This window comes from Protopterus annectens, chromosome 11.part0 (assembly GCF_019279795.1).
Source record: "Protopterus annectens isolate FY-2018-M chromosome 11.part0, PAN1.0, whole genome shotgun sequence".
Lineage (NCBI taxonomy): Eukaryota > Metazoa > Chordata > Ceratodontiformes > Protopteridae > Protopterus > Protopterus annectens.
Window position 1 is genome coordinate 1,005,758,321 of NC_056745.1, and position 16,496 is coordinate 1,005,774,816.

Genomic DNA, 16,496 nt, shown 5'->3' on the forward strand with positions numbered 1-16,496 from the left:
TATACATACACTGAGAAGGATATTCACAATGTATACAATATAAACAAAAGGAGTTATAGGTTGTACATAAAGAAAGCCTTAGAGAAGAAGGTATTGTAGAAAAGACTGCCAGATATGGTTGAACAGAGGCATATAGTTCAGAGGCACATTTTAATAACAGAAGAGTGCTCAATTTGCCATTGAGAAAGAGGAGTAAGGTTCCCTGGTCTAGCTGCATTACAGTAGTAGAGTGCATCTCCATATGAATTATAAGACTTGTGGTAATAGGTAAAGAATTTGTCTTGAAAACATAGCTCTCTGGTGGGGATTACCAGATGAACAGTAGTGACATTTTGAATAACGGTTGAGAATAAAGTGAGTGAATTTTGGTTGGGCATATCTGAGGAAATTTAGAAACTCCATCCATTTCAGATGTTTGACTGCAATACAATGGTGTGTCCTAATGCAGTGGACAGTTGCAATTTTTGCTGTTTTGTTAAAGCATGCTCCTGTCTATGTAGTTGATTAGAGTGTAGATTGGTGAATACTGGATCTGTAAAGCCAACTAGGAAGCAAGTAGAAAGTGGCAGCTGATTCTATTGCATGTTCAGTTAGGTAATATTTGGCTTTGCAGGGGGCCACTAATTTATTATGTGTTTTTTTTTAAATGGTGTTGTTACTTATATGTTGTAGGTCAAGCCAATGATGATTGTCATTGGGGACACCTTATAACTTGGCATTCAAGACTATGTTCATAGGTAGGTACTAGGCTATTGTCCCAAGGGCCTAAGTAAGCCTAGCCAACAAGGTTTCCTGGCTTACGCCACCCAAGAAAGTTATTTTCATGTGTCACTGTCAAGCAGAGCCACAGAAGTGATCCCAGGGTGTATTTCCTATTTCCCATCCACTCATTAAGATTTTTTTGAAGAGTGCGAATGAGGAACTTTGCTTAACATAGATGGGTAGCTTGTTCCAGAGTATGGGAAGTCTCTGGGATAGGGATCTATCCCTCCAGCATGTCCTGTTTATTGTGCTGACAAGGTTTAGGTCCCCAGAGCATGTAGCTCGGCGGGATTGGGATTTCTTTAGGTGCAGCATGTCCAACAGCTCTGGGTTTGACATAGCTTTATAATAGCTTTATATGTTAGGCAGAGATCACCTCGGAGTAGGCGATATGCTACGGAGTAAAGCTGGAATTTTTTGAGATGGTCAGTGTAGGGCATCTGTTTGAGGCCAGTAATCCTCTTTGTGAGGTACTTCTGTGGCCTTTCCAGCTGATGTAGATGCCTTGTGAGGTACATTCCAAAAGGGGATTTGTACTCTATAATGGGTCTAATGAGTGTCAAGTAGAGGGGAACAATGACCTCTTTTTTCCTGGATGAGAACCCTTTTGTGATGAGGTGTGTCATATAGAAGGATTTCCTGACTACTGTAGAGATGTGATGATCAAAAGTGAGACTACTGTCCACCTGGGTCCCAAGGTCTCTTATCACACATTCGGTGTTCAGTAGACTGCCACCTATGTGGTAGTTCATGGGTACAGAGTTTTTACCAAAGGGGTTGACAATGTACTTTTTGGCATTGAGCTTGAGGCCATGGCTCTGACACCAGGCATCTGTCTCAGTGAGGCCCTTCTGTAGGATGTCCACATCATTTGGTGACTCGACTATGGCTCCTAGTTTACAGTCATCTGCAAACTTCATTAGCCAAAGGCCTTCTGTGTTAGCCTGTACTTCCGAGAAGTAGGTACCAAATAGGGGAGGGCCCAGGACTGAACCCTGTGGTACTCCATTTGTCACTGGTTTGAAGTCAGATTTGGACTTTGCAACTTTTACAGTTTGGGTTCTGTCAGTGAGCCAGTTGGCAACCCTTCTTGTGATGTAAGGATTTATACCTAGTTTAGTGAGTTTATCTATAATTCCAGAATGAGGGATGGTGTCGAAAGCCTTGGTGAGGTCAAGATAGGCTGTGTGAACCACCTTACCCTCGTCTACAGCTTTGGTGGCTGCCTCAGAGAAGTCAATCAGGTTCAAGAGGCATGATCGGCCTTTCACAAACCCAAACTGGGTGGGGTCCAGAATTTGGAGGTTACCAATGTCTTTGTTTATGAGTTCCATGATGATACATTACATGGCCTTACAGACCAAGTTTGTCAAGCTAATAGGGCGATAGTTTCCGGGATCAGTGTTGGCTCCTCCTTTGTGGAGTGGAATAACTTTTGCTGTGTGCCATTCAGTGGGCACAAATCCTAATGTGAGGCTGTGAGTGAACATGGTGCTTAGGTGGGGAGCCAGTTCATTCTGAAGTTCATGTAAAACGCAGCCTGGGATGTTGTTTGGTCCCATGGATGATGTGTTTTTGGCTTTAGAGAGCACAATGTTTAGCTGCGTAGTTGTGATTACAGGGACTCTGCATTCTTCCTGTATAGATATGGGCCCTTTAGGGGGTGAGAGGGGGGTAAAGTTAGCATTGAACCTATCTGCCAGGATGTTGGCAATATTAGTTGGTTCTGTCATTTTTGTGCCGTTGTGCTGTAACTCAGAGCAGATCTGTGTGTCGCCATTGAGATTCTTGACATAGCTACAGAATGCATTGTGGTTGTCCTAAGAATCAGTGGTGATTTTGTTTTCATAGCTAGCTTTGGAGGATCTAATAAGTGATCTTAGCTTCTTACTGAGGCTCACCAGGGAGCTCTTCCACTCATGGGATTTTATTCTCTTTTGCAACAGTTTCTTCCTTCTGTTGTACAGTTTGTTTATGGCAGGGCACCACCGAATTAGCTTCCTTTTTTTGGTGGATAGGGTCTGGGTTCTGTTTGGGATAGCACGGATCCATGCACTTCTATAAGTGCTTATAGACTGCATTTGTGCAGGATTCAGCAGATGTAACTGTATTGTCCATCTGCATGGGTGTCATGAAGTTCGCCACTTCTGTCTTAAGAAGCATGAAGTTGGCTTTAGAGAAATGTTTTACTGTGGTTTCCTTAATGGGGGGTGGGATGTGGATATCTAGGGTGATTACCTTATGGTCGGATCTGACCAACTAGGAGTTGACTTCAGGTGTGGAACACCTGTCACTCATGTTGGTAATGACTAGGTCTAGGATATTGTTGCCCCTGGTGGGGGTGTGGATAAGTTGATCCAGTGCATTAGAATTTATGAATTCCAGAAAGTGTTGAGTGAAAGAGTTGGTACATGAGTAGTTTTCCCAGTTAATGGTGGGGTAGTTGAAATCGCCCATTATTAGGGTGTTTAGTTGAACCCTAATATTTTCCAGTATATCAAGAAAAGAGGAGTGGAAATCCTGGGGCATGGTGGGGTATCTGTGGCAAGCTACAATTTGGATTGCAGTTTTGCACAGAGTTAGTTGCACTTGGATAACCTCGGAAGCATTATGCTGAGTAACTAGCCTGGTGGTGTGGCTATCCTTAATGAATATGGATACACCTCCGCCTTTGGTGTCCCGGTCCAGATTAGATGGCCGAAAAGTGTGGTATGAGTTATAGCCTGGTAATGCAGGGGTGCACTCTGGAGCCTTGAACCAGGTCTCAGTCACTGCACAGATATTGATGTTCTCCATTTTAAGGAGTGCCTTGAGGGAGTGCATTTTGAAATTTAGACTTTTAGCATTGAGTAGCATTACCCTCAGTTTTTGCTTGCCTATTCCTGTTATGGTGGTGAATTTGTCATTTTTTACCTTGCCTAAAAAAGGCACTATAGGGATGGCAAGAGCCTTAGCCAGTATCCAGAATCCCAGGGCTGACAGTTGCAGGCCATCTCTGGCAAAGCATGATGGTCTATCAACCATGTCATCCCAGCCAGACAGATACTGGAATCCCCTTAGAATGACACGAGAAGCTTAGAAAATTGTTGAAGTCAATCATTTTGTCCTTGTACTGCGGTATCATTCTGGGCAATGGCAAGATGCTACTCAGAGCAAGGGTCATACCTGCCTGGGCTACAAGACTGGAGAGCTCTTCCATGTCTCTTTTCATGTAATCCAGGGAGGTACTTCTTAGGTCATTCACACCAACATGGACAATGACAGAGTCATATTTGTACTTGTTGTGGAGTGACCTGAGTGCATGGGTTATGTGGTGGATCTTGGCACCCAACAGGCAGTTGACAGTAACCTTCTCCTTGTTTAGCCTAGTGAGTGGGACATCAGTGTGCCTGACTATAGCGTCACCTATGACTAGTGTGTTGGGTACGTTGTTTTGCCTTATGGGCTGTGGTTGAGTAGCACACTGAGTCTATGGACTATGTGCCATTTGGGTTGTGTTGGGGGAGTGGAGGTTGATTGCGTTTCTGCTTGAGCAGATTATTATTGAGAGCCTCCGTGAATGTGTAGTGTTATATTTCCCAAGGATAGTACAACAAAACTATAAGGCTTGGGTGACAAGGTTTTGAGTGAGAAGAGTATTATCTTAGTCTTTTTAGCATTGAGTATTAGGACAGTCTGTTGCAGCCAGTGCTTAGTAGAGGAGTATGAAGCTTCAATGACTGATTAAAACTGATTTAAGGAAAGGGCTTAACAGATAATTGTAGGATTACAGCATAAATGATGGTGAAGGGGGCGGATTCAGTGTTCATGCCATGAATGAATATATTGAATAATGAATGTCTAGGTGTAGTTCCTGAGGAACACCTATGTCAAAAGGGAGAAGGGTTGAGTATGAGGTCTGCCATTTGATGTAATGGCTTCAGACACAAAGGTAGTTTTTGAACCACAGAGTGGTGCTATCAGACAGGTGGAGGTCTTTGATGGATTCAGGTAGTAGGCAGCAGAAGAGTGTGTCAAATGCTGTAATTTGGGATGATTGCTGAGACTTGTTGGTTACTGTTAACTTGTGAGCTAAGATTTAAGAAAGGAGAGTAAAGCTGTTGTTGTATTATGGCTTGGTTAGAAACTGCGCGGTGTAGGGGCAAGTTGGTTTTTCCAAGCAGGTACTTGGAGTATTGTGATAGCTGTATAGATATGTAATTATTTAATTCACTTGAGGTGCTGTCCTTGTGTAGGGGTACAATAAAAGTCCATTTCCATATTTTAAGGACATTGGATTGCTGTAGGGATATGTTATTGACTATGGAGACTGAATAGGCTAGTACAATTATAGCTATCCTGATTTATTCTGAAGGAATATTATCTGCTGCTAGAGTAAGTGGATTTAGTCTCTATTGCATTTTTTAATTGTTATTATTTCTGCAGTTGTAGGGACCTTTTGTAAGGGTCAAGGTAAGATAGGTTTAAGTAGGCTTTGGGTAGTAGTATTGATTTTTCACCAGTAATAAAGCTGCATCAATGAACTTGAAGTAAACACCGGCTGCTAATTTCCTGCCACTCTCCTGTGGTATTAAGTTCAGCTGAGAAAGACTTCATGTTTTTAGGAGTTTGTTAATTGATCCTCAGAAATGTTTTAGGTTGTTTGGTTATTTATTTTGTTGACTAAATAACAGGTTTTTGTCTCTGTTTTCTAAGATATGACTTTATTACATTTTTTTTTGTAGTGGTGATAGTTGAAGGACGCTTTACTAGTCTGTTACTGTTTCCACGCAATAGCTTATTTTTTCATTAGATAATTTGTTAATCTAGTAAACCAAGGGGCTGGATGTAACTTTACTCTTTTTAATCTAAATGGGGATTGTGTGCACAGAATGGTTAGCAAAATGTAGTTAAAGGTTTCAGATGCTTTATCTAAAAGGAGGTACTTTACTTTAGTAGGAGGCAGTTACAATTTTTTTTTTATTTTATTTTCATTTTACATTTGTTAACCGGGAGTGTCTGACTGAGCTGAAAAGGCCGCAGAGGCCCAGGGAGAAAAGCTCCACATAGAAAAATTACAGATACATGTAGATATTTAGACATGATCAGTATACAAACAAATTACAATAGACATTTTTTTTTACAGTGACATGTAGCACATTAACAGTTACAGTGGAGAGAACAAACAAGAAAACATTAATTTAAAAATAAAGGTAATTAATAGATTTGTGGTATACAGCTGAAATTTGGAACATAGGTAGAATACATACATTGTACATTAGCCAGTGTTCGTGAGTAAGAGTGAAAACTGTTATCAAGTACTTTAGGTTTAGTATGTGTACCTTATCCGCTTTCACTAGCATGGGGAGCAGTTATGGCACTGGCAACTTTGCTTGAGATGTTGCCTAATGAGGTTTTTAAAGGAGGCTTTGGACAATGTGTTTTGTATGCTAGTGGGGAGAGAGTTCCGTTTTTTAGCCACTGAACTACTATATAGTGTGTCTCCAAAGCTATTGTAGCTGTTGGTGACTTCTAGTAGTAGTTTGCTTGATGATCTAAGAGGCCTTTTGGCTCAGTGATGTTGTACTACATTTTTGAGGGCAGGACACTTATTTAGTTACATAAGTATGGATATGAAACTTTCAGAATTAAAGTTTGTTAAATGATGAAATGGATTACAGAGCAGAGAGGCAGGGACAGTACTGCACTCTCTAACGGCATATGCGGGATGGTAACCATTTCAAATGTTGGGACCCTTTAGAGTAATTCCCAAAACACAGAGACAGAATGGCCTAAAGATTAGACTTGTATATACTAAGTCTGAGATGCCCAATATCAGAATATGCCCTTTTCTCTGAGGTATGGGAATCTCGGAGCTGGTATATATAAGTTTGGGGAGTGTGGAAGGATGCAGAGGAGGGCTTGCCCCCCCCCCCCATAAAAAGAATTTTTAAGGAGAATATTGATTTTCAAGATTTGTTCTTCTCTTGTATTTTTGGTCTTTTTTTTTTTTTTTTGGCTTTTCAGCACTCAGCATTTTGAGTGCTGACATTTCAATAGGGAGCCGTGGGAATCATTTAGGGCACCAGGGAGGGTACCTGCCTCTTGGATTTTGCTTGGTATGGAGGGATAAATTTAATCTACAGTTGGGAAGATGTTTGAGGCCTTGTTAAATCTGTTTAGTGTATTCTTCAACTGAGAAAAGTTATAGAGGCTCAGTGACTGCACTGAAGATGCTTGCAATGAGTTTATGCAGTTGCTATGTAGATCATCAAGCATGAAAGATTCATGGAAAATATTTTTTGAGGCAGGATAGGATATCTTCAAGAATTTGTGGATTATTTAGGAGGAACGTATATGAATATGATACAGATTGTACAGTCTGGCACTGTCAAACGTGGGTATCTCACATGGATATTGATGGCATTTTTATGTATTTTGGTACATGATGGCTACTCTGCCCTCTCTTTTTGTTTTGCTGTCAAGCTACAGGATTGTCTACCCTTGTGGTAGAATGTCCTAATTTTTAATCAATGGTTTTAGCCAGGTTTCTGTGAGTATAAACATATTAATGCTGTTATCCATGAATGGAATTATATTATTTTATTACAAGCACGTTGTATGTCTATGTTAATAAATTTTCTACCCAAAAGTTGCATTCAAGGCACTGCTTGGAGTTATTTTATTACTTGAAACTGCGGTGGTGGTGGTGCTGCGGTAGTGTTGTCGCCTCACAGTAAGACGTTGTCCTGTTTGATTCTCAGCTAGAGCGTCTTCTGTGTGTAGACATGCGTGAATGGGTGTACTTTCGTTGAAGGTTGTACGTCAGGGCCAGCAACTCGGCACATAAAGATCTATTGCCAATCATTAGCGGACCGGAGTTCGGCTGTGGCGATTCCTAACCGGGAAAAGCCGAAAGACACAACATGTCTGTTTCTGGACTGTGAGTGCTAGACAGGTTGTTTTGAGTGGGATTGAAAAAAGCATTGGGCTATAGATCTTCAGAACATTGTACTTTAGTAAAGATTATAGAGATGGTGGAGAATGGACAATTAGGTTTTCAGTTAAGTGGGACAACTACAAGTACCATGGTTTGGATTAGTAGGATTAACATTTGACCTTTAGGTAATGCATTGGCTGGGCATTATAAACATGAGATGTCATGTGAAGAGAATAGTGGATGGTAGTGAATTATGATGCGAGTGAAGGATGGGGGTTTTAAGATGGTATATGACAGCTAGTGATGGTAGGAAGTGGTGCACAATGAGATAAAAAAATGGGAATCTCCAAACAAATTAGCCATCCTGCAGGAAGCTTTTCCCCAAATAGACAATAGGTGCCAAAGTCATGGACTGAAACTAAATGCAAAAATATACTTTATCATATCCTTTGGGAAGTCATCTATCCTGGGGAACTACCATATTGACAATATGTCCATAGAACTTGACCCAGTTGTTATGGATTTGGGAACTTAAGCGGACAATGATATAATATTCCACCAGTTGTGTGCATTGTCATAAGAAAGTTCTTCTATATTGCACAGCTTATAAAAAAAGATATTGTGTTTAGATCTAGGGATGTCACTGTCCCCCTTTACTCCATCTTCATTAGAATAGTTATTGAGTATAATGCCACCTTTGGCATGTATTTGCCCAAACACATGCAACAACTGGAACACTCACAAAGATTCCTTACTAAGTATGGACAAGTTTGTTTTATTTGGCCTAAACAACATATCTTGCAGCCAACGACTCAACTTCCTGTTGCTATACGTCATATACTATAGACTGTTAGGTGACCAGTGTCTAGCATATAAGGCATCCTCTGACAAAATACTCATGGATTTAATACAGATGAGCAAGTCAAATGTCATCAAAACTACTTGACCTATGGATCTAAATCTCTTCAGCAGCATCAACAGAATAGTTTGGAGGGGTAGGCATATCTCCCAGAGGATACCGCTGCTCTCAAACCGACTCCCCAGCCAATTAAAACAAACTCATCCCTGTCCATATTCAAACACAACTTAGTTCTCTGCAAGTGAAAAAGAAAATTTACCCCATGACTGCTCCCTGTACTACTAACGAACAAAGGCAGCTCCTAAATGCTTTATCCCATGCATAGGTCAAGTCAAATTATCTGTGGTATGGTAAATGGTATCTATAATGCCGTCATTAGTGGTATATATAATTATGACCATGGATTGGTTAAGGCCATTTTAACGCCACATGGTATAGTTTAAATTAAGCATCAAAAGGGAAATTGGCTAGGCTTAAAATGCCCTGCAAGGACAGCTAGCCTAGTACTTACCTATGAAACTATGAACCTATAAACCTATGGGGTTATTATTGGTGTAAGTATAATTCCATAGTACAGATGCTGAAAGATTTGGTGACAGGTTTTGATAAAAGCAGAGTCAGATGCAGGTATGGTAAATGTATACAAAGTCATCACAGGCATTAGTACTATGAAGTACTAATACAGAATAGTTACCCAGATACAGGTGATGGTGATATAGTTAAGCATTGGACAGTAAGTCAGTGCTGGATTGTGAGTTAGCACTGATGTTGAATTGTTTTAAGGTTTGAGTTATGTATTGCAATACTTTGATTTTGTGAAGAAAACAAGCAACCGTGGGGGTATGAATTTAGTGAACAGGATTCTGCAAAAGAATGGGGATGGGTTTGAGGGAGAGTCTGCTAACCATGGTGATTTTGACTGATTAGTATATGGATGGGGTTGGTGTTAACAGGATGACCATGAGGGATATATGTCGATCCATCTACAACACCTTCATTATCTGCTGTATGATTAATGTGGAAAAGGCAAAACTTGTTTACTAAATGGTACAAGTATCTTCGCAGGACCAAGCCCCCCCTGCACTCCCCATGTCTGAGGGGGACAACCCCCAAATACCCACAAACTTATATAAACCTACTCCAAGGTCAGATAACAGTGGAGAGAAAAAGTCATTGTTGGCTATAGTTGCTTTGATCTTTTCCTGTCGATAATACAGCATTCAAGAAAAGTGGTGTCAGCAGGTTGAGAGGATCCCAGCAGGAGATGTGGTGCTTAGTATGTGTTATAAAGGGATAATAAATGGGTTGGGTGGAACATAAGGGTAGGGTAGGGTAGCAAAGCAAAGTCAAGCATAGAGCAGACAAACCAGACAAGACTGGTAAAAACAATTCTCAAATAAGGCAATCTGCATCACACTGAAAATAAAATCCAGAAATCTAACAGAGTGCAGAATTATTTTACTGTCCTGGATAAAAGTAGAGTGTAAGAATGAATGAAGACGAGGGTAACGGCATGGAGAGAAAGCTTCATCAAGAGAAACAGCAGGAACATGGACATAATGCATGCAGTAGATAGACACTATGGTATTAAAGATAGGACAAAATGTAGTAGTCGTAAAGAGAAGGATAAAGGCAATCACAAGCCAGTGAAGGAGGAAGCAGGAGACAGGGTCAGAGCAGATAATTAACAACAAATCCAGGAGAAGCAAAAGTGAAATAGGAGTACAGACAACAAAAAAACTGTATCTTCAGTGAAAACAATGAGCAGTTTATCAAGTTCAGAATATAAAAGCAAAAAAAAAAAAAAAAAAAAAAAAAAAAACGCAACAAAAAATAAGAAACGGATAGTGCTGAATTGCTGAAGAAAATACTACATAATTTGTGAGAGAGAAGAAAGCAGGATGCACAGAGACAGGATAGAAAAAAGAAACAAATAGAGATCTTAGAGATAAGACAACAACGTGTTTTTTTTCTACTTTGCATGGAGTTAACAACAATAGTAAAACTTAACAGTAAGCCAAATCCATACGTAGACATCAGATGGATAATTCTTGTCCACAAGTCTGCAGTGAATGTAGGCCTGCATAATGTTGGAGGAAAAAATCATAATCCATGTTTATTCTTTGTACACTGAAGAAGTATACCAAAATCTTTTGGTGTATATGTGCATTTGCGGATGTGGGGCAGATTCCTCAGATGTTTAAAACCCTTGGAAATTTTGGCAAAACTGTACATAAATAAATAATTTTAGTAGCCAAAGGTACTGAGTTCAATTAGCAGAATTCAGGAGGGGTCAAAAGGATACTGTAGATTAAATAAGTAAAGAAAGGGAGTGCAATATCAACAAATATAGCAGAATCACATTAAAAGGACACTGACAACTTACAGATACTGGACCAATTCCAGTATGGCTTTGTTAAGGGAAGGTCTTGCCTACTCAACCTTGTAGAATTCTTTGAGAGGGTCACCAAGGCTACAGATGAGGGGGAAACTGTGCATTAAGCCTACCCTGACCTGACCAAGGAGCATGAAACAATACTCTCTCATGTATTGTTGAAAAACTCTGAGAACTAGGCATAAGTTACTATATAACTCATTGGCTTGCTGGCTGGCTCACAGATAGGGCCCAAGAAGTCAGGATTAGTGAGACCACCTGCATCAGGAGACTGGTCACCAGTGAGGTACCCCAGGGCTCCATGCTGGGCGTGCTCATGTCCAGCATCTACTTCTTGGAAGTCAAGGCTAATGTCAAAGGCCTCTGGCTCAGTAAGTTCACAGATGACTGTAAATTGGGAGCTATCATAGATACCCCCACAATACCAACATCCTACAGAGGGTCTAACACAAAAACATGACTGGTGCTAAAGCCATGAGTTAAAACTCAGTGCAAAGAAATTTATATTATTTTGGAAATCATCCCTTTAAGCTAATTACTGCATTGATAAAACACCCCAAAGAGCTGACCCAATAGTTAAGGTTCTAACAGCATATGTCAACAGTGATCTGGACTTCTACCAACACATAGCCAAAATAGTAAGAAAATTATTCTATGTCACTCAAATCATAAGCAATGGTACGGCATCCCGATCCAAGGAAGTTAGAGTATCACTCTTCTCAGCCCTTATCAGACCCATCATTGAGTACAGCGCCCCTTTGGCATGTATCTAACTAGGCATTTACATCACAGGAATGACTTCAAAGGTTCCTCACCAGGGGAATCCAGGGTATGAATATCCTATCCTACCTGATCACCTTAAGGCCTTATCTCTCTACTCAGTCTCCTACAGGTTACTGAGAGGTGATCTATGCCTAACATATAAGACATTCTCAGATGCAGCTCTAAGAGATCTCTTACACATCCACAAAACAAACAGCACCAGAAACAGTAGATCCAAGGACCTGAACTTTTTATCTGTGAAATAAATAGAATATGCTGAAGAGATGGATATGTGTCTCAAAAGACCCCCCCCCCCCATACTATGGAATAAGCTCCCCATCTACAAGAAGCAGAGTTCACCCCAATCATATTCAAAAAAGACCTCACTCATTGGATGGGAAATTACAAATTCACCCATGGTCTGGCTCCCAAGTCTCTGATGGACAGAGGTTGACAGTAAGTAAATTAATCCCAAATTAACATACTCACCCATACAACCCTTAGCTACCTGTTTACTAGCATACCCACCATATAGGTGTCCAAGGAATTCAGGGGAAAATTGGGTTGGGTTGCACCAATGAACCTATGAACAAGATTGCTGGAGAGGAAGCATGAACTTTCCTTGGCTACCTGGCAGGTAAAGTATGCTACCATTTGCAACTAAAATGTTCAATTCTCACCAAACTTCAGTAATAAATTACAGGGAGAGGCTGTGTTATACCAAAAGGAAAAACAAAGAGGGAGAGCAAAAACTGTTCTAACAATGAAGGAAGAGACATGAAATACTTGTCCAACAGTCAAGTGTTTTACATGCAGAGAACTAATAACATATAGACAATCTGTATGACACATTATAAAACAAACATCTTATTAGCAATGGAATGCGAACAAGAGAAAGAGAGAGTGTCCAAACCTAGTACAGCAGTAATAATGTAAGAGAACAAAATATATAAAGGAAATTAAGAGGTAAAGCAAATCACAACATAAACACATCCGATATTTAGGTATTTAGCAGGTAATAATATTTTCAGCATGTATCACTAGGCATTTCAACTGTGATGAAAGTGACTGCACTGAGGATTCTTGAAATGCCTTTTCTGAAAATAACTTGACAAAAAAACACCTGTTAAAGTGTTTTTGCAGTGGGCAAGTCACCCTACACCAAACTTTTAAACACCAACTTGTTGAAAAAGAACATTCTCCCCAAAGGGAATCACTTCCAGGGCAACTCATCAACAGTGACTTACAATCTTTAGTGAGCTGAAAATCAGGCAGTCAAAACTCTAGAGTTTTGTCCGCCAGTAGGTTACCCTCATGGGGGTACCATGAATTAGTTCCTAAGAGCATTTGCTCTACAGTGCTTCATGTGTAACAATGCTATTTAGTAATGCCTGGCAAAGTAGCAGTGCTAAAACAAACACAAGCTTAACAAACATTTAGGGTAGTTTATCATTCCTACACAGCATCCATAGCAGTGCTAAACCAATCACTTGACTGCATACAGAGCAGTAGCAGACAGCAAAATATCAGCCTCACAGCAGAGCATTGGTAATACTTCAAGAACAAAAATTAAACAAATCTAGAAAAAATATCACAATGTAGAATTACTTTACTGTTATGGTTAGAAGTAGAAATGGATATTGAAGAAAGCGGCGGGTGGTGGTGTATAGATAGATGCTACAAAAAGATAAATAGCAGAGTAGCAGAGTATACAGGTGTGGACAGAATGCACACAACAGTTACCTGGTATTACAGATAAGACAAAAGGCAGAAGCAGCAAAGAGAAGGGTAAAGGCAATCACAACTAAGATAACTAGTTTATCTCTGACTTCTGATCACATATATTTGTTAAAAACTAAAATTATACAAAATGATTATTCTTAATATGAGGCACACCTATTAGGTTTGATTTCTTTGTATACTTTTAAATGTGTACATAAATTATAATCAAATTACAGTATGAAAATATAGATTTTAAATGTGTTCATACACCATTTCTCTGTACATTCAAATACCTTTCAAAGTGCAGGTATGAGCACAGACAAACACACACACACACACACAAACACACACACACACACACACACACACACACACACACACACACACACACACACACACACACACACACAAAGTTTCACACGTATCTGTGCATATTTTTCTCTCTGTCAATATATTATACTACATGTAGTATACATATATACATAGATGCACACAAAACACACACACACACACACACACATACACACACACACACACACACACACACACAAAGTTTCACACCTATCTGTGAATATCTTTATCTCTGTCAATATATTATACTACATGTAGTATACATATATACATAGATGCACACAAAACACACACACACACACACACACACACACACACACACACACACACACACACACACACACACACACACACACACACACACACACACAAAGTTTCACACCTATCTGTGCATATCTTTCTCTCTGTCAATATATTATACTACATGTATACATATATACATAGATGCACACAAAACAAACACACACACACACACACACACACACACACACACACACACACACACACACACACACACACACACACACACACACACACACAAGTATATCTATATTCATGTATATATCCATATGTATATCTGTATGTACATCACTGCCATGCTTTCCTACACACATTCATACTCTTAAGAATATGCCAGTAATGTAGGACATCTAAGTACAGGGAATATAAAAACAATGACTCACATAGTGAAATAACTTGAAATGATGTCCTCGTATCTTAAGATTCCTTACTGTTATATTTTTCATAGTTGTTAAATAAATCTGGTTTTATGATTGCAGAAATGTGTTGACATAAACATGTCACTACTAAATACTTTTCTCTGTTATGTGCACTGTGAAATGTGATAACACAGAAACAAACTGGTGCAAATACACTTAAGACTTGAAGAAGATGTATTTTAAAACATTGCTTAGATCTGACTTTACAGCCGATGTGCAGAACACTTGGTTAATAAGACTGCCACCGCCTGTATTATTTCCAAACAAAAAAAAAAAGATGAAAATAAAATGAAGAAAGCAAAGACACATAAAGCAAAGCTTAGTGTGTGTAATGTTCATTAGCTGCGTTTACTAAATGTATCATTTAATCGGTCTGGTAAAATGTTAATGACATATGGAAATATATAACAATGACTCTGTCACACACACACAGACATGCAGACTAACACGCAGACACAGAGGCACACGCACATATGCACACACAATAACAAATGTATTAAGAATATTTTACTCAAATCTGTTTTATCTTGGCTCAACGTAAGTTAAGAAAATGAAGCACAAAAGGCATTGATTAAACTAATTGGATCTATATTGCCATCTAGTGACTTTCTAAAAAATAACCCACTGAAGTTCTTGCTGGTAAGGGCAGCTCCCTTGAAGTAGAAACACAAGATGTCCATCTTTCCATTTCTGTCTGTCTATCTACAAATGTATCTATCTTTCTAGTTTAAAGTCATAGTTAGGACTACCAGGTCTCTCACTTTTCACAGGATTGTGCTGAGATGGACTGTTTCAACCTGCTAAAAAATTGAAAATCATATATTTCCTCCTATTGCTGGAGATATTGTGCAACGCTATGATACTGTATCTGCAATACAATATTTATCATGAAACAGCAGAAATAACTGCCATTTTCTTTATGTAATGAAATGAAAACAAACCCTATACTGGTTTTCCAAGCACAATTTGCTCTACAAAGTTTCATGTCTCACTAAGAAATATCTCATTCTGTACCTCTAAAAAGATTCCAGTGCTATTTTGTATATTGTTGTGATTCACCTTCATTACAAAAACAGAAGCAACATTTTCTGGCAAGGATTTATTTTGCTATATGTCAGCCTACTATGTAAATGACTATCATACCTCTCATCCTCTTCGAGCAAGAAATATGGACAAAGCCAAAAATGATGGGGGACAAAGGCCCAAAAACAAGGACAGATTTTAAATATTGCTCTTATGAACTTGGGAAGTTGCTAGAATAACAGGATTTGTGTTGGCATGCATTTTCTGAACGATATGAACTCTGAAATGCAAATGTGTGTCATTATTTGCTGACTTCAATCCTCAGAGATTTGCCAGAAAATTACAAATTTTATGAGGAACAGTCCTAAAAATATGAAGAAATAAATCTAGATATTTTCTGAGAAAACCTGAACAGTTGAGAAGTATGATGAATATTATTATGCCAATTAAAAAAAAAATCTGTGCAAGCTTGATAAGTATGATATTACTAATGATTTCTGGATGTAGAATAGGCTTATCAAAAGGGTTTTTTGCTTACATACCAGGCAGACAGCATGTTCAGTATGTCATAAGTAAGTCACATAAAGCTAAGTTGTAAATTTAATAAATATTTTTAATTAATATACATACATTTTGTTTATATATGTATGTGGCTTATGTCTGCATGTGTGTGTGTGTGTGTGTGTGTGTGTGTGTGTGTGTGTGTGTCTAAGTGCAAACACGTGTGTATCGATATGGGTCTACATTACATAATCGAACTTTCAAAAGTTCGACTGTCATATGGTCAACACCATATGATCGAACTTTTAAAAGTTTGAAAATCTAATAAAAAAATAAACTACACAAATAACCTACCTAAATGTTTTAAGCAGGGTGGCAAGCCCCCCTGCACCCCCAACATGGGGGGATGTGCCCACTCCCCTGCTCTTTAAATATACCAACTGCAAGATTGCACTACAGTGCAGAAAAGAGAAAACTTACCGT

General features: G+C 39.2%; 1 protein-coding gene across 1 annotated transcript in view; it reads right to left on the reverse strand.

The window, feature by feature from the left end:
• The window catches only part of TAFA5 (TAFA chemokine like family member 5), a 1,356,938-nt gene that overhangs the window by 2,883 nt on the left and 1,337,559 nt on the right, over window positions 1-16,496 (reverse strand). The gene's annotated exons all lie outside the window — the stretch shown is intronic.